Here is a 17,404-nt window from a genome sequence, read left to right on the forward strand (position 1 = left end):
GACACTCACAGGGAAGACAGAGGAGACCAGTGAGGGCAGGACCACAAGCAAGAGGCCAGTTTACAAAGGGGCACATTTTGGCTCCATCCCAAGGAAACCTTCTTGCCATTCAAGCTACCCAAAAGGGGAGTGGAGGGCTACCTGGAGAAAGAAGGGTAGCTCCCGGACCTGGAGGCTCCTCGTAAGGTATGTGATAGTGGGGATTCCTTGTGCTGTGTGTGTCCTGGTAGCCTTCCCACTCAAATTCTAGGATTTAAATGATCTGCTAGTTTTCTTTTTTCCCCATTTAGTAGGATTTTATTTTTCCAATTACATATAAAGACAGTTTTCAACATTCATTTCTGTAAGATTTTGCGTTCCAAATTTTCTTCCCCTCCCCAAGATGGCGTGCGATCTGATCAAGGCTGTACAAGTGCAATCATATTAGTTTCCACATTGGTCATATTGTGAAAGAAGAATCAGAACAAAAGGGAAAAACCGTGAGAAAGGAGAAAAAGTGAGCAAACAGCCTGCTTCAGTTCTCTCTCTGAATGTGGGCACCGTCTTCCATCACAGGTCTGTTGGAATTGTCTTAGATCCTTGCCTTGCTGAGAAGAGCTGAGTCTGTCAGAGATGGTCATCGCACACTGTGACTGGTACTGTGGACCACGTTCTCCTGGTTCTGCTCCCCTCACTCAGCATCAGTTTGTATGAGTGTTTCCAGGTTTCTCTGAAGTCTGCCTGCTCGTCATTTCTTATGGCACAGAAGTATTTCATTACATTTAGGTACCACAACTTGTTTAACCTGAATGATCTGCTGTTACCCCTCTAGGGGCTGCAGTAAAAAGCTGAGAGTCAAATGTAGGGATTCTGTGACTTGGTAAGGCCAGAATGGTCCAAGGTGAATCCAATCTGCATTCTTCCCTGACCAGGAAGCAAAGGATGGCCCTTTCTGCATGCCTCAGTTTTCCCCTCCATAAAACAGGAGAGAATAAACCCTGCCTATTCAACCTCTCAAATGTATCAGATGATAGCTTTAAAAATTGATCCTGGACCCAAGCACTATAGAAATAGGAGCAGCCTGCTGATGGTGGGCCTAGGGTCTGCTGCACATTGGTCCCAGAAGACAAGCTGGAGGAGGCAGGTCAGTGAGAAATGAGGAAACACCCTTCCCCAGCCTGCTGTCCAGTCCCAACACCTTCCTCACCAGTGACCACAAACACTTCTCCTTTCTAGCTTGTTTCTCCTTGGTTTATGGTGAGGAATCAGAGGGACTTAGGGTCTCAAGTCTCTTCAACACCCTCATTTTACAGAAGAAGAGACTGAGACCTAAGCACAGAGAGAGGGAAAGAGGGACCCAGGCACTCGGATCACAGAAGAGCCAGAGATAGGGCTGGTCTTTGGACAGCAGGCGGCCCACCCTCTTGCTCAGACCACTGGGCAACAACGTCCATTAGCATCACTGTGGCAATGCCTTCTAAGCCCATTTAAAAACACTTGTGTGACACCAGCAGGTCCAGCTGCCACCAAGAGTCAGGGCTGGGCTGTGAGATTGCAAGGAGCTGCATGCCTCCCCTGAGACAAATGCCCAGACTTCAGAGCAGTCAGTGTTATAAACTAAGATGTTACAAGTGGAGAGGCTTTCCAGCCTCATGACAATCCCACAGATATTGCAAAGGATCACTGAATACATGGGGATGTTTGCTGAAAAAAATATTGAAGTGGTATTCCTGAACTTGGTAGCTTCAAATAGAAAAGAGGGAGACAGAGAGAGATGAGATGGAAAGAGAAAGAAAGAGACGGTGAGGGGGAAGAGGAGAGATGGAGGGAGAAGAGAGAGGGAAGAGATGGAAGGAGAGGAGAGATGGAGGGAGAGGAGAGATGGAGGGAGAGGAGAGAGGGGAGAGATGGAGGGAGAGGAGAGATGGAGGGAGAGGAGAGATGGAGGGAGGGGAGAGGTGGAGGGAGAAGAGGGAGAGGAGAGATAGAGGGAGGGGAGAGAGGGGAGAGATGGAGGGAGGGGAGAGAGGGGAAAGGAGAGATGGAGGGAGAGGAGAGATGGAGGGAGGGGAGAGGTAGAGAGAGAGAGAGAAACCGAGATCTTGAAATTCTCCGGGAGTGTCTGCTGTGAAGGAGGCATGGGACAGAAATGCCCACAAGAGCAGGAAGACAGTCTTGGGAGGTGGGCACAGCTTTTGCTATGGGAAGCCTGCCCTGCTCCAGGCCCAATGTTCATTCCCTACAAAAGTTCTGAAAGGTTCCTCCCCACAGGAAGCCAGGACAGGGAGCCTGGTGCTAGATCAGGAGGAGAGGTTCTAGGCCCACACAAGCTGAGGATGAATCAAAGCCCTGAAGCCCGGCCCGCCTCCGTTGACCTCCTCCCCACAGGCCCTTCTTTCCAAAGCCAGTGATGATGTTGGCCAGGACCAGAAGCACCACCCTCAGCCCTCTCTGCTGCTCCAGTCCAGCCGGCTCCCGACAGCCCCTCCCTGGGGGGACTCCAGGTAACAGGCCCCAGCGGCTCCTCCCCACACACAGAGGATGAGCAGCACCAGGAGAACTGGCCTGACTTGAGTCTCTCCTTCCCCGGGGCACAAACAAACCTGGTTCTCCCTCTGCCAGCGGTAATAACAGGGCAAAAGGAGCGGGCCCCACCTGGCACTCCGGAAGAGGAGGGAGGGTTAGCCTCATGCAAGGCCCAACAAGAAAACACGTCGCCCAAGTCCCGCAGCCTGGAGCTGCATCCCAGACGGTTTCCTCCAGGAGCCTGGCCCTCGAAACCAGGGCTCCATCCCCCGGGCCTGACTGGTGTAAGCCCATGTAGCCCCTGCCTCATTCAGCAAGCACCTTTTAATAGCTGCTGTGGACCAGGTGCAGTCCCAGGTGACAAGAGGCTCTGCCTTCAAGGAGCTTACAGTCTACAGCCTGTACAAAGAGTAGTTTGCACCAACCCAGCTCAGAATAACGGGAGGAGCTGAAAGGGCTGTGTGTGTGAGTGTGTGTGTAAGTGTGAGTTTGTGTATGTGTGAGCATGTCTAGTGTGTGTGTGAATATGTGTGTGAGTGTATATGTGAGTGTGGGGAGTATGTGTGGAAGTGAGTGTGTGTGTGAATATGTGTGTAAGTATGAGTGTGTGTGAGTGGGGGGAGTATGTGTGTGAGTGTGGGAGTGGGAGTGTGTGAGAGTATATGTGTGAATGCCAGTGTGAGTGTGAGTGTATGAGTGTGACCCTTCCCCGACCTCTTGGGCTTTTCTTCCAAGGAGTCCTGAGTCACTTGGGCCAATTTTTCCCTACACATGGTATGTGCCCTGGAATGGCTGGGACAGAACACCAGAAGAGCCCTGGGCTGGCAGATGAGGCGTCTTCCCAAGCAGCCCCCACAGTGTCCAGTATCCAGTACTGAAGAGAGGAGAGGACTTCCCCCCAGATGAGCCTGAGGCTGCTGGGTGAAGGGGAGTGGGTGGGGACATGGAGTTGGGAGAACCTGGACCATATTTGCTTAGGAGCCTGGGGCTTAGATAGCAGAAAGAGGTCCCAAGACCTGGGGACCTTGTGCCTTAAGAGCTCAGGCAATCAGGGAAAGAGGAATGGATGGAACAGTCAGCCCTGGCCCAGACTCCAGCAGACAGGGAGACCAGGAAGGCCCCCCAGGGCCTCCCTCCTCTGTCTGGAACACCTTTGGCTGGCCAGGAGGTTTTCCTGCCCCAGTGGGCCATGGCAGCTTCCCCACAAAAGCCCTTCTGGGACACTTGGGTCCCCCCAAGACAAACCTCCCATATCCTTCCCCTAAGCCTCTTAAAGTGTTTGCCAGTCATGTTGCCCTATTATTACAGCCCCGCCTTTAATCACGGTCCACCCTATTTCTAGAGCTTGTGGCTGTCAACAAAATGCTTTCCTCCCCAATGGCACGTGAGGCATGCCTACCATGCAAGCACCACTGTTCCCACTTAACAGCTGAGGAAACTGAGGCACATGAAGGGGAAGTCATACAGTTCATGTAGCAGAACCTGGAAATCAGTGAGCTTGGGAATCAGCTTGGATGTCAGCTGTTTGAGGTCATCTAGAAAGTCAGGAGTGGGGTGGGAGAGGCTGATTACTCACTAGCTGAACATTGTGGAAGCCAGGGGCTCAGGGGCCCCTGCTACGGGGAAGGCCAGGCCTGCTCCAAGTCAGCGATGGTCCCCTCTCTGATGAGAGCCACCTGTTATTTCTTCTCCTGAGGCTTCTGGCTGGTGGCACGGATGGTATCCAAAGAAATGTGCACAAGGGGCTTGGAGACAGGCCGGAAGGGGATCCTCCAAATTAGAAGCCACTGAGCCTGACTTCAGTTCTTGGGAAAGCTCCAGAATGTGCCACTAAAGGGAGGGGTTTAGAGCATTCAGAAAGGGAAGCAGGGACCCCGAGGTGCATCAAGAAGGAGTCAGGTCTAATGAACTGCATTTCCTGTTCCAACAGGTCAGGGGGACGCCATAGGCACAGGGAACCTAGATCTCCACAGAGCAGTTCATGAAGTCTTTCAGGATAACCCCATGGACTAGATGGAGAGATAGGAAATGTCAGATAGTACAGTCTGCTGGATTCAGGCCTCGTTAGGTGGCTTCTAGAGACTGTGACGGCTTTCTTCTATTTTGGAGACACTGCCATATGGAAGAGGGATGAGCCGAGTTTTACTCAGCCCTAGAGGGCCGGGATAAGGAAGAACATCCTAACCATTCACATTGTTCTGAAGGGAAATGGGCAAAGTAGTGAGCTTCCCATCGATAGAGGTCTTCAAGTGGGGGCTGATTAACCATTTGTCAATGAACTTTCTGCTCACATGGTGTTGAACTCCATGTTCTCTGAGGGACCTTCTGGCTCCAGGATTTCAGGATTCCATGAAAGCATTTGATTTTCCTAGAAACCCTAGTAATCATTGGAGATATTTTGACTGTAGCTTCAAAGAGTGGTTCCCCATAGTCTACACTGCCTCCTTTGGGGCAGGGGCTCCCCAGATACACACTGCAGGAACTGGATGAGGGGGAACTCCACAAGACAGGTCTATGACCCATCGCTTGTTTACTGCTTTCTTTGCAAAAGGCTTGGGGGCCGAGGTGGGTGGGGTGAAGATGCCACAGCGTGTCATCTGTCATCAGCGGAGTCAGGAGAGGCCAAGCTGTCACTCTGGTTAGGTGGGTCCCCACCCTCCACGAGACAGCGGGGGGAAGGATGACTCCTGAGTGGAGGAGACAAACAGGGGGTGAGTCACCAAGCCCTTCCACCTCTCATCGCTGGCTGGTTGGCAGCTCCTTCCGTAAGCAGAGGACGATTCTGATCTCCATCCAGCATGGGACAAAGTGTCCCCAGGAGCAGCGGCCGCTGTGGGTGCCTCAGGGCAGGCCACTCGTTCATCCCTCTACCTTCCTTCTGGGACCGCCTCTCTCAAGCATCCTCTGCCCCACCTGTGGGCTCTGTCACCCTCCCCTGGCTCCCCCTGGCCCCTGGAGCAGGACAAAGGAGTACCCCTCTGCTTCCTCTGTTCCTTTCTGGTTTCTCTCCGCCTCTCCTTTGCTCTCCCCTCCTTCTTTTGTCCAGCCTGGGCTTTCTCCTCTTATTCAGTCCTTTCCCGCTCACTCTCCATCTCTGCCATATGCCATATCACACCTTCTCCTTTGTTTATATTCAGTGTGGTCCTGACAATTCACTCGGTGCCACCGAGAGCCTGGAAACGGGATGGAGGCTGGTCTTGGAGGTTTTTTGATATAAATTGGTTAGAGTGAAGAACAGAGCCTAGGCTTAGATAGCCATCGAGGCAGCCCACTGGCCACAGAGGCTGTGACTGAACCTCTTTCCCTCCTCAGATCCAAGCCATCCAGGCGATTTCTCCCTTTTTTTAAGTGTGGGCCCACCCACCCCCAGGTAGTTTTTCCTAGCCCTCTCTGAACTCCCCTGGATTCATCTCCATGATGCTGGTGCTGACATGTCCTGAACCAAAGGCTGCAGTCCTACTGTGCGCCAGCCTAGCAGACTCCCTAGCTATCTCTGTCTCGCCATTGGCACCCTCTCATTTCTGCTTGCTTTTTCAATGACTATCTGGCTTGGAGTTTTTCCATCTCTTTCATTCTCCACAACCCCTCCCACTGTGGTTTTTTTCTAACCTAAATCTCGTTTCGAAATCTCCTGCCCAAGGGGTTTTCCAACACCTCCCAGTTTTGAATCAACCTGCTGTTTACTGCCCTCTGAGAACAGTCATCCCGATGTTCCAGGAGAGCGGGCCTGAGCTTGGGCCCTAAAGACCCACCCGCATTGGCAATACAGGTGAGATTAGTGGGCAGGGCCCATCCTAGACTCCTCTTCCACTCTCAATCATTGATTTTCCTTCCCTGGGGAAACATGGAGAGAACAGCCACAGCTAATTCTAAGATGATCAGAAGTCTTCTCCCAGCCTCCCGCAGAACAGGACCCCCACTAGTGACTGTGGTGAGAACAGGACAAGGAGGCAAAGGATCCGAGAAGAGATGGTCAGTCAGTCAGTCAGTCAGCAAGCCTTCATCAAGCCCCCTCGACGTGCCGGGCCCTGCTAAAGGCAAAGCCCAGACCTGTTCTCAAGCATCCCCCTGTCCAGCGGGGGAGACAAAGGCTAACAACTGTGCACAAACCGGCTATTGGCGGGATCCAATGGAGATAATCGCCAGAGAGAAAGCAGAATGTCCCAGGCCAGGGTTAGGGGACAGGGGATTGCCCAGAGGTGAGGAGGGCTCGGTCATTGCATCGAGGACTACATGCCCCCCTCCCCTGTCATGGACCGATGCACCCTCTCATCAAGGGGGGCTCCGTGACCATGAGGATCCCTGACCCACTTCTAAGTGCTGGGAGTAGCCCGGAGGCCCCAGAGAACTGGGTCAGTCTTCTCATCTGAATAATTGAAAATGGGCCACTGCCTTAATGCACCACCCTGGCAAGCTGGTAGCGGGGAGGGGTCGAGGAGAGCTCCCCTGGCCAGGGCTGGTGGGGCTGCCCCAGGCCAGGGATATGCAGGTTTCTTCTCACAAAGCCAAAGAGCCTGCTGTTGTAAGTCGGCCACGATGCCCCCACCAACGGACTTGCCCAACTCTAATGCTGAATACCTGTTTCTCAAGCCCCACAGTACAGGGGAAAGAGCACTGGATGCAAAGTCCCCTCCAGGTTTGGGTCCCAGTCCTGACTCACGGGTCTCAGTTTCCTCATCTGTCCAATGAGGGGGTTGGGCCTCTTCAGACTGTATCTAAACTGCCATGAAGACCCTTCCCATTTCCAAGGGAGCCCAGGTTGGGACAGAAAGAAAATAGATCCCATCGTAGTGGGCACTGGGCACCAAAGACAACTCGGGGCCTTTCAGGAACGTACAATCTGCTGGGAAACGAGACATACACAGGCAAATAAATGGCAAACTATGTAAAAGTCATTGGGGTGGGGGCAGAGTCCCTCAGGACAGGGGGAAGCAGCTGGAGGCCTTTTGGGAACTGACTGACTTGCCAACATTTTCCTAAAATCAGTTGCTCAGTGAAAGCTCCCAGGTGCCCTGGAGGTGCCGTTTGCCAGCCCCACCAGAAGAGGCTCCACTGCCCCTTTGCTCTGCTTCAGAGCCAAATGCTTGATCTCCAAATGGGGAGGGGCTCCCGAGATGAGCCCCGGGTCCCCATGTGTCCTCCCCTCAAGCCCTAGCGGCACTGGGTCCGACGCCAGCTCTGCTTATTGGGCACTTGGTGCCAGCAGAGTGACTCCTGGGCAGCAGCAGGACGGCCCCTGCATCTTACTTAGTTCTCCAGCCCAGAGGCCCCCAAAGCGACTTTTCTCAGGAGCCCATTTCCCATTTATTTCTCTGGTTTTATAGTGCTGGTGTTCAGGGAGAATGAGCCCCTCTAGTGGGAGGGCCGCCAAGCCCCCCCCCCCCCACCTGCCACCCAATGCTCTCCGGGGCCACTCTGAGGATAACCAGCAGGCCTCAGACCTGTCAGTGAGCGAGGGGGCTACCCCAGGCATTACAGGTTTCCCTGGCAGAGTGGCAGGGTGAGAACGGTCAACAAACAGACCAGGCCATGAAGGCAGCAGAGGCAGGCACTGAGCAGCCCTTAGAGCTTGGGAAGACATTGAAGATGCCAAGGGCATCTACCATGTCCCGGGCCATCGCCGTCATCCTGACTTGTGTCCTGGACTTCCATGAGGCTGGCGACTGTGCAGCGCTGCCCCCTTCAACCCAATTCACATTGGGAGTGAAGGCATCACCCTGTGATGTCACTGGTCCTCTTCAAAAACAAAGGACATACCACAGGTGTATTTCCTGTCCTGTTCCTCAGTCACACTTCAGCTCATGGTGCCCAGCCCCCTCCAAATGTCCTCCAAAAGGGCATAGCTCCCTAAGCGCCGAGTGTCCGAGTGGAATGGGCACTGCCATGACGGCAGCTGGTGTCTGGCTGGGCTCCCCCGAGGAGTCAATGGGTGGTGGTGCTGTGAGCCTGTGAGTGCCTGAGCCCAGGCTGTCTCGGTCCATCAGAGCTGTGCAGAAGCTTACTCTGCCCCCACTGAACCCTGACACCTAACCGACCTTTCATACGATCAGATGAGTCATGTCACTAGTGCCCGGTTTCTAACAGCATCTATCAAAGGGGCCCAGAGCAAGCCCATTTTTCATCCAACCTATTATTAGCTTCTGTTACAAGGGATGACAAGGACCAGGTTCTTCTCAAGGTTCCCTCCTTCCCTCCTGTACCCGAGGCACAGGCCAGGGGCCTGTCTTTCTCCCTTGTCCTGGGCCTGCATGGCCTCCAACAAATGGCACCAGGACCAAAGGGAAACGAGTCAGAACACTGGCCAGCCGGAGGCACTCATGCCTTTCCTCTTCACGATGTCCAAGGAGGGAAAGGGCCCTATCTCCCCATTTACCAGGCCAAAGTCTCAGGACAAGAAAGGTGAGTAACTGATAAGTGAGTGTGTAAGGCCGCAGGAGCCTGGTGGCGGATGCCAGCCTAATGTGCCGTCCTCCTTCCCTTGACGCCAGGTGTCTGGAAGCTCTGGCCCCTGGGGGCAAAGCCTGGCTCTGGCCAGGGAGCTATCCTGTCTGGCCACACCCCTCACACCGCCGGACCGGACTTGGCTGCGTTCTTCCCCCGAACTGTAAATAACTGAGACGCACAGGCCGGCTGCTGCCCTGGCAGCTGAGGGCTCTGTGTGGGGAGAACAGCGGAGGCGTGGCTCCAGTCATTCTGTGGGATCCCCATAAAGCCTGCTTTAATGAGCTCCCTTACTTCCGAGGGACTCCGCACATCTGACAGCGAGGTCTGGGCTTCCAAGGCTTCCTCTTAGAAATCAAAGAGGCTGCCGCGTCTCTCACCCCTGGCCGCTTCCTCTAAGGTCAGCTGGCTGCTCTTCTCGGCCGCCAGGTAACTGACCTACGCTGGACCGGCAACAGCCTCCTCCTCCTGCCCCTGGCAGGCTGCCCGCCTTGGCTACACTGAGGCTGTGTGGACACTGTCTAGCTGGCTCCCACCCTCTGCAGGAGGCCTTTCTCTGTCCCCACCTGGGCATACCCCAGGCCGCGTCCACGTGATGCCCAAGCCGCTTCCCTAGGAGATTACTGTCAATGAGCTCTGCATAGATCTTGGCCTCTCCCATCAGACTGGTAGCTCCTTGAGGGCAGGGGCCACGCCGCCATCTTTCTTGTCTCCCCAGCACAATGCCTAGTTCAAGCAAAATGAGTGATGGAAACTAAGAAAGTCCAGCCAGTGAAGGTTCAAGGCTTGGGGAAAACCTGTGTGGTCATGGTGCCCTCTGCGCCAAAGTGCCAGCAGTGGATGGTCCAAGCAGCTTTGAAGAGGGAGGGGAGGCTTTTCTCTTCCTGTCCTAATAATCTCTGGAACATCCCGGGCTCCACGAAGGGGAAGCCACCCAGAGAAGGGGACTGCCCTGGCCCCTTCTAGGGTCTCTGTCTTTAACAGCAGAAACCAAAACTCAGTCAGATGCTTATGAGCAAGACTCTGTCTCCCTCCCTAGAAAAGTCATGGCCCTTGTGACCCCCATTGTGGAGGGGACTGGACCCTGAGTGAAAGGATTGATAAAGGGCATCCTCCCTGCCGGGGACTATCAGTGACTCTCATCCACAGCCCCATGACCCAAGGCCTGGAAGCCGCCCTGGATAGAATGACCTTCCTTTGGTGCTCAAGCCTTCCCTTAGGAAACTTGAGGCAGAAAGAGGTCAAGTCACTTGTCCAGGGTTACTCAGCTACTAAATGTCTGAGGCAGGATTTGAACTCAGGTCTATCCTGACTGGGCCTCAGGGCTCTACCCACTGTGGCACTTCCTGGGTTATGGAAAAAGCTTAGAATTTAGAATCAAGGGAACTTGGAGTAGATGATGCCCTGTGCCACTCAGGCAGTCTAGGTCAAATCTGAGGACTAGCAGGAAGGGTGACTTTAGCAGGGACACAAGAAGAGAGAAGCAGGACCCTGTGTCCTGAGGGCCTGGGCATCTAGCATTCACTTGGGAAGCTTTTTAAGGTTTGCAAAGCATTTCCAGCCCCTTTAGAGGCAAGGGCCTCCCTCTTGACTAGCTAGCCCAAGACCCTGGGACACGATTCAGGTTTTACTCATTCCCTTCTCCTCCTCCCAAACCCCTCCAGGGCACATGCCAGGCCTTTGTCTGGACCTATCTCAAAGGCTGTGATCCAGGTGCGCCCGGCTGACTGGGATGAGAGGGCCTTGGCGACATTCCTGATTTGGGGTAGCCCACACCCCATAGAAAGACAATTGCCCAAGGAGTCATGAGAAATGGAGGCAGCCGCCGGCAGTGCTGGGGCACAGGTCAGCAGGAGAACCCGCTGGCCCCTCCCCCCCCCCCCCCAGCAGCAGCCCTGAGCCAGAGCCCTCACCCTACCTGGGCCAGCCCCCCCACCCTCCCTGGGCCAGCCCCCACCCTACCTGGACCTCTTCCATGGTTTTCTTCTGCTGAGGGAAATGTTCTCACACTTCCTTTTTCTTGTTTTCTTAAATCTGAGAGAAGTGAGCAGGATCCTGGTGCCCGATGTGGGATCCCACAGCTAGCCTCCTTCAAGGCCCAAGAAACCTACAATCACAAGGGAAAAGAACATAGATTTTGTGTCTGTGGGATGGGCCATGACTGTGACAATGTGCAGCCCCTGCCCCTAACACACCAGGAACTGAGACACATGGAGCCACATCCATTCTGCCTTGTGAATTCAACCTGTAATATTACTGATCATGGCTCCTCCTGCCCCTCCAAGAAAGAAACATTGCAAGCTCCAGATCGCAGCTACATTTCCCTCCTTTTAGTGCCACACACCGTATTCTGCACACGCACTAGGTGCTGAGCAAAGCGCCGTGGAACCAGGCAGAATCTGCGTCAGATGAGTGGCCAGTGTTGGGGACACCCTCTTAAGATGGAATCGGTCCGGGGCTGAGTTGGAGAGCCTGGCTGAAGACTTCTGCCTTCCTTCCCGGCCTTGGGTTTGTTCTCCCTAGAGATAATCTCTCAGCATTCAAGTTTAAACAAGGGACCCCCCTGTCAACTACCATGACACGTAAAGCCATCTAGCAAGAAGGCCTCTCAAATGTAACAGCCCTAACCAACCCAAACCTACTCTGCCATTCAGAGAAGTGTGGCAGGGAAAGGAGCCTGCACGCCCTTTCGCAGGGGCTTTTTCCTGGCTCAGGGATAGGATTTCAGGGCTCTAGAGAACCCACAAGGCATGGAAATCCAGCGACCAAAGCCGGTCCCTGCATCACCAGTGTTTGGGTGCCTTGGCCATGCTGGTAGGACCAGGTCTGGAAGCCTGGTTTTCTTATACACTACGTCTCCAATTACCTTGCTAAGCAAACACTTATCACAGCTCTATGGTCCATATATTTAGAAGGAAAAGGTCATCCAGTCTGACTCCCTTATGCCCAAGGCTCCAATGACCAGGCCAATGTCCTTTCCACAGTGTCTCCTTGAGATCTTCCAGCAGGAGAATTCTCTTAAATATATAACACTCTCACCCAAAGGCAGTTAGGACTATTCCTTGAAGGGCAACCCTGACACCAAATTGTGTTCTATGTCCAGAGGAGGGAGGGTTCCTGACCATTTGAGAGACCTCTGAGCTTGCTTAAGTGTGGAGATATGAGACAGAGACAGAGAGTCAGAGAAGAGGGGGAAGGTACACATTTTTGAATGGCTAACTGCAGTCCCCAGAGCCTCAGCCATGTGGAGGCAGCCAGCCCCCAGTATGTCTCACCTTCCAGCCCCTGAAACCTCAGAAACTACTGAGAGCAGATTTCCCCATTAGATTTTTCCCTCTTTGGTTGAGCTGAGATTTTCTGCTTTCTCCCAAGCCAAAGGACTGTACGTTGCAGGTGAGCTGACAATATTATTGTATCCCCTGAGTAAACTCTCCAATTTCTGTTTACTCTTTTCATGGATAAATGGGTTTCCTAGTTCAACAACCATCTTTTGTATAACCAGCATTTGATAAGAGAAATCTAGCCAGAGGAAGCTGCTGTTGCTTGCCCTTTGGGGTGCCCAGGGAAAGTGGCCTTTATTCTGAGTACTAAAAAGGAGCATCCCAGCCCTAGCTGTCAACACGATGTGTGGTAGAGAAAGGCAGCTCTTCAGATGGAAGAAGCAGCTTCAAGGCCACATGTGACCCTCTAGGTACTCAAGCATGACCCTTTGACTGACTCTTAGCACACTGTCCCTCCTGGAGGTATGAACATCCAAGCCTCAGACTTCCTCTTTCTCCTCACAGAGGCAAAAATGAATTTCACTCAGAGATGGGCTGGGCTGGATCCCTGAACATGTCTGCTTAAATAAAAATCCACACTACCCTCAGGCCAGCTCTCTCCACTACAGATAAATGAGGGGACAGAGTATTTGGAGGTAGAGCAATAGACCTGGGGTCAAGAAGACCTGAGTTCAAATTCTACCTCACTCACTATCCCTGTGATCCTGGTCAAGTTATTGAACCTTTCTCAGCCTCAGTTTCCTCATCTGTAAAGTGGGGATACTGATGGCCCCCTCCCTCCCAGGGGTGTGGAGTGGATCAGCTGAGATGAACCCTGGCTGTGTGGGCACCCAGGAGCCCTAAGGCCCTTCCAGCCCCTAGTCTGTGATCTTTGTAGATGAAGAAAGATTCCAAAAGGTGCCTTAGCTCCAGGGCCTCAAAAAAGCCGACTCTGGCTTCCTGCCTCCCTGTCTTTGTCCAGCTCCATCTGTTGAAACAGTGGGCCATATCTTGGTTCCAAGGCTGTGTCCTTCATGGACTCTTCCCAATTTCCTCCTTCAGAATTGTCACAGGACTTGAAAGGTCTCTCAGCATACTCTGTTAAGATTATATTCTATAATTATTGGGCCAGTAAAGGTTCTGGCCTGTACTGGTCCCCAGGTTCTGCACTTTAAGAGGACAGAGCCCAGCTCTTTGTCTCTCTAAATCCCTGGGGCCCCCAACCCTTGGCACAGAACTCTGCACACCCAGGTGCTTAATGAACTAACTGATGGATGGACAAATGGATAAGTGAATGAATGAATGCAGGAGGAGAGCAGGGGGCTGCTGCACCCTCACCAGTGTTGAGGAAGAGAGGGATGGCATGAGGCGGGGATCAGGTAAACCAACTAGTCCTGTTACAAAGATAAGATGTTTAAAGTTGTTCACACGATTCACTACTGGATCCTGTAGCTGGAAGACTCTGGCTCTGGGGAATGGTTGTGGGGGCCATCCCTAGGGAGGTGAAAGGCTCCTGACCACAGGGCAGAGGGCAGGCTGACCGGCTGCAGGGGACTGCACTCTGGGCTCGGCTCCCCAGACTACAGATCCCCAGGTGCAGGCCAGCACCAGGGGAATCTGTATGGGCTTGGGGCTTTGAGCTGTTGGGGAAGAGGCCAGCCGAGAAAGTGGTTCCCTAAGCACACCTCACCTCTGGGGAAGAGCACCAGCGCCCTCTCCTGGGATGCCAATAGCTCTGACTCCATTCTGGTGCTCGGAAGCAGTGCTGGGCAGGGAGACCAGGGCAGTGAGTGCAAGGCACCACATGGGACAGGCACTCCTGGCGTGAGGACGTTGCCTGGTGGGAGCTGGTGTATTCCAAATGCTGGAAAACAAGAGCTTCCTTCCTAAGGTTTCCTAACTCTCAGAGAAGGAAGACAACCCGCACATTTCTATGCCACTTTACAGTTTAAAAAGTAACCCCATGCCGTGCAGAGCCACAACCAGGCTGGGACGCAATCAGGAAAAGATGGCAATTGCCCCGTGGACCCCACTACAGGGAGCCACGGACAAAAAGACAAACCCCAAAGGGGGCATAGCAAAGCGGAGCTGCCCCCTGGTCAGGACACCTGCCGGTCCCGGTGTCAGAGAGGGACTGGCTGGCCATGGAGAAGCCTGGGAAGACCTGCCAGAACAGATGCAGGGGGAGCGAGAGGAGCGAGAAAGCCAGACCCCCCCACTGAGGGAGAGTGTGGTCAAGTGAGGAAGGAGGGAGGGAGGAGTCCAGGGCTGTGGGATGGTACATACAAGGTCCTCTTCTGCGACACAGCGATTCTTTTGGCTGAATTTTTCTTCTTCCTCTTTTTTAAAAAATTTCTTGTTATAAGGGATGGCTCTCAAGGAAGGAAATGTAGGCAATATGAAAAAAGTATGAATGCTGTATCTGACTATATAAATACACCGACATATAAACGTGTCTAATAAATACAGAAGCTCTGTTCCCATATCCATGTGCACATACATCTAAAAGAATACCAGCAGGCCACACTCTGCCCCCGCTCTGAGGCAGGGCGTGCATGCCTAGCTCCATTCCGCATGTGGCCATCAGGAATGAGAGAGGTTGAGGCAATCGGCCCTCCCCGGCACCCCGACTTTCAGGGGGGAGGGCGCCCTGACCTGCGTGGGGTGAGCTAACACTACATTTCTTGTGGGTTGGTCTGCACCAATACAAAGGCAGAGGTTCTGGCTGTCAGCGGCACATATCCAAACTCCGAAGGGACTCTGGCTCTCTGCAGAAGGGAGTCCCCAGAGAGTCAGACTGAGGCTGAGCTCCCCAAACCCTCTGGACCAGATGGGCCTGGCCTTGCTGTGGATTCTCAAGGCTACAAGTGTCCATCCTGACCCCGACTCGTGGGAGCTGAGCATGAGTTATGAGGCCAGAGGACAAATGGGAAGAACAGGGGTGGTCCAAAATACAGTACGTCCTCACGAGGCGAGTCTTCAGGGCCGCCAGGGGGAGTCATAGTGCCCTGAGCATTGGGCCTGATCCAGCCTCAGACTCTTCCCAGCTGTGTGGCCCTGGTTACCTCAGTTTCCTCATCTGTAAAAAGAGCTGAAAAGGAGGAAATGACAAACCACTCCAGTACTTGACAAGAAAACCTCAAATGGGGTCTTGGAGTCAGACCCGACTGAGGCACCCCCAGAGCTTCACCCCTGCCCTCCCCAGTTCTTGGGACTGCTTGTCCGGATCCCTTCACACGGACACTCATATCCTCCTTGAGAGAGGGGACTCTTTTGGGTCCTTGTGCCCCAGCCCCCAGCCCAGAGCCCGGGGCAGGAAAGGCACTGAGGGATGCCCAGAAGTCTGCTTAATGTGATCCACAGAAAGATGGAAACAAATGCAGCAGGTCTGATCACTACGAAAACTGCTGGATTATATGCGAGACCCTTGGGGAGGGCCAGGAGCCCCTGCCCGCAGGAGGCTGGCGCTCTGCCGCGGGGTACAAGGCGCATATGCAGATGCGCAGGGTGATCTGCAGGAGGGCGGGGAGGAGAGCACCTGCTGCGTGCCAGGCGCCTTGCTCAGCGCGGGAGAGACAAGCGCCAACAATGAAACAAGCCCTACTTGCAATGAGCTTACCTTCTAGTGACAAAGAAAAGTACATACAAAAGATCTACGCCACCCAAATCATTAGCACACGCATACACACATATGTCTATAGGTTTACAAGGTAGTCAAAGATGAGTCAGGCAGGGGAGGTCCAGGCAATGTCATCCCAAAGGCAGTGCTTGGGTTGTGTCTCTAGGAGGCCGGGCCGCAGGAGGAGAGCGGCCCAGAAGTGGGAGACGGCCGGTTCAAGGGAGGAGAGGAATGGGCAGGGTGGGGGGCTCGGGCTAGGGAGCCGCGGTTAAAGAGAAGAGTTCAATGGCTGCATCCGTCCTTTGGGAAAACTGCTTTGGCAGCTGTGTGGAGGACAAAGGGAGCTGCGGCAGTGATCCGGTCAGCACTCGGTGGTCTTGGTGGGAGTGGACCAATGAGAATGGCTGTGAGAGCAGAAAGGACCTGACTGGGTGTGTGCGTGAGGGAGACGGAGGAGCCAAGAACGATGCCAACATTCCAAATCTGAGCCCCAGAAATGACGGGATGCCTTCGACAGAAGCAGGGGCATTTAAAAGAGGGGAGATTTTGCTGTTGTGTCCGACTTGCGTGACCCCAGTTGGGGTTTTCTTGGCAGAGATACTGGGAGCTTTGCTATTTCCTTCTCCAGTTCATTTTCCAGATGAGGAAACTGAGGCAAACAGGATGAAGTGACTTGCCCAGGGTCACTCAATTGGGAAGTGTCTGAGGCCAGATTTGAACTCAGGAGGATGAGTCTTCCTGATTCGAAGCCCAGTGAAGCCCATCTATCTGGGCCAGCTATCTGCCCTCAAGAGGGGAGAATTGGGGGGGGGCAAAAATAATAACCTCGGTTTTAGACCTGTTGAGTTTAAGATGTCTCCAGGATATCAGCCTGAAGCTCAGCCAAAGATGGGCTGAATAGACATGCTTGTTTCTCCTCCAGCTAGAGAGATGATAGTTAAATGATAGTTAAACTCCTGAGCGCTGAGGAGAGGAAAGAGAAGAGGAAGGACAGCTCAGCGGGAACAGTCAGGGTTAAGACTGTAGTGAGCCAACAGCAGAGTGTGAGGTATGGGCGGGCAAGCAGAGGGCAGATCAGGAGAGAAAAGTGGCACAAAAGCCAGAGAAGAAAGACAAGGCAGAGCACCACGCAGGAAATCGGCGGAGAGGTCGCCATAGCTCTGGAGAAAAGTGCAGTGATAAGGACAAACAAGGGGAAGAAAAGAGAAAGCAGGGATAATTAACAGGGCTAAGGAAGTCAGGGGAAAAGGCTTCCTGTCCAAGCTGAGACTTCAGCTGAGATTTGAAGGAAGCCAGGGAAGCCAGAGGGAAAGTGAGGAGGAAGAGCATTCCAGGTATGGGGGACAGAGCCAAGAGAGGTGTGGCAGCCAGCTCCAGCACCCTAGTGCACAGAGTGAGGCCCTGGAGTTGGGAAGACCTGAGTTCAAATCCGACTTCAGACACTTAGGAGCTGAATGACCCTGGACAACTTAAAATGACTTGTTTCCCTTTATTCACTGGAGTAGGAAGGGGGCAAACCACTCCAGTATTTTTGCCAGGCAAACCCCCTGGGCAGTATGGTCCACGGGGTCAGGAAGTG

General features: G+C 53.5%; 1 protein-coding gene across 1 annotated transcript in view; it reads right to left on the bottom strand.

Moving 5' to 3' along the window:
• Window positions 1-269: 269 nt before the first annotated feature.
• LOC138144710 (retinitis pigmentosa 1-like 1 protein) overlaps window positions 270-17,404 on the bottom strand; it is a 31,464-nt gene continuing 14,329 nt past the window's right edge. The window contains exons 2-3 of the mRNA XM_069066106.1: window positions 10,909-11,053; window positions 270-9,921 (exon numbers count right to left, since the gene is read on the bottom strand). The gene's annotated coding sequence lies outside the window, so the exon portion shown is untranslated. The remainder of the gene's footprint in view (window positions 9,922-10,908; window positions 11,054-17,404) is intronic.

This window comes from Petaurus breviceps, unplaced genomic scaffold, assembly GCF_028583685.1.
Source record: "Petaurus breviceps papuanus isolate PSGF00001 unplaced genomic scaffold, PetGlider_PUasm1.0 90721, whole genome shotgun sequence".
NCBI lineage: Eukaryota > Metazoa > Chordata > Mammalia > Diprotodontia > Petauridae > Petaurus > Petaurus breviceps.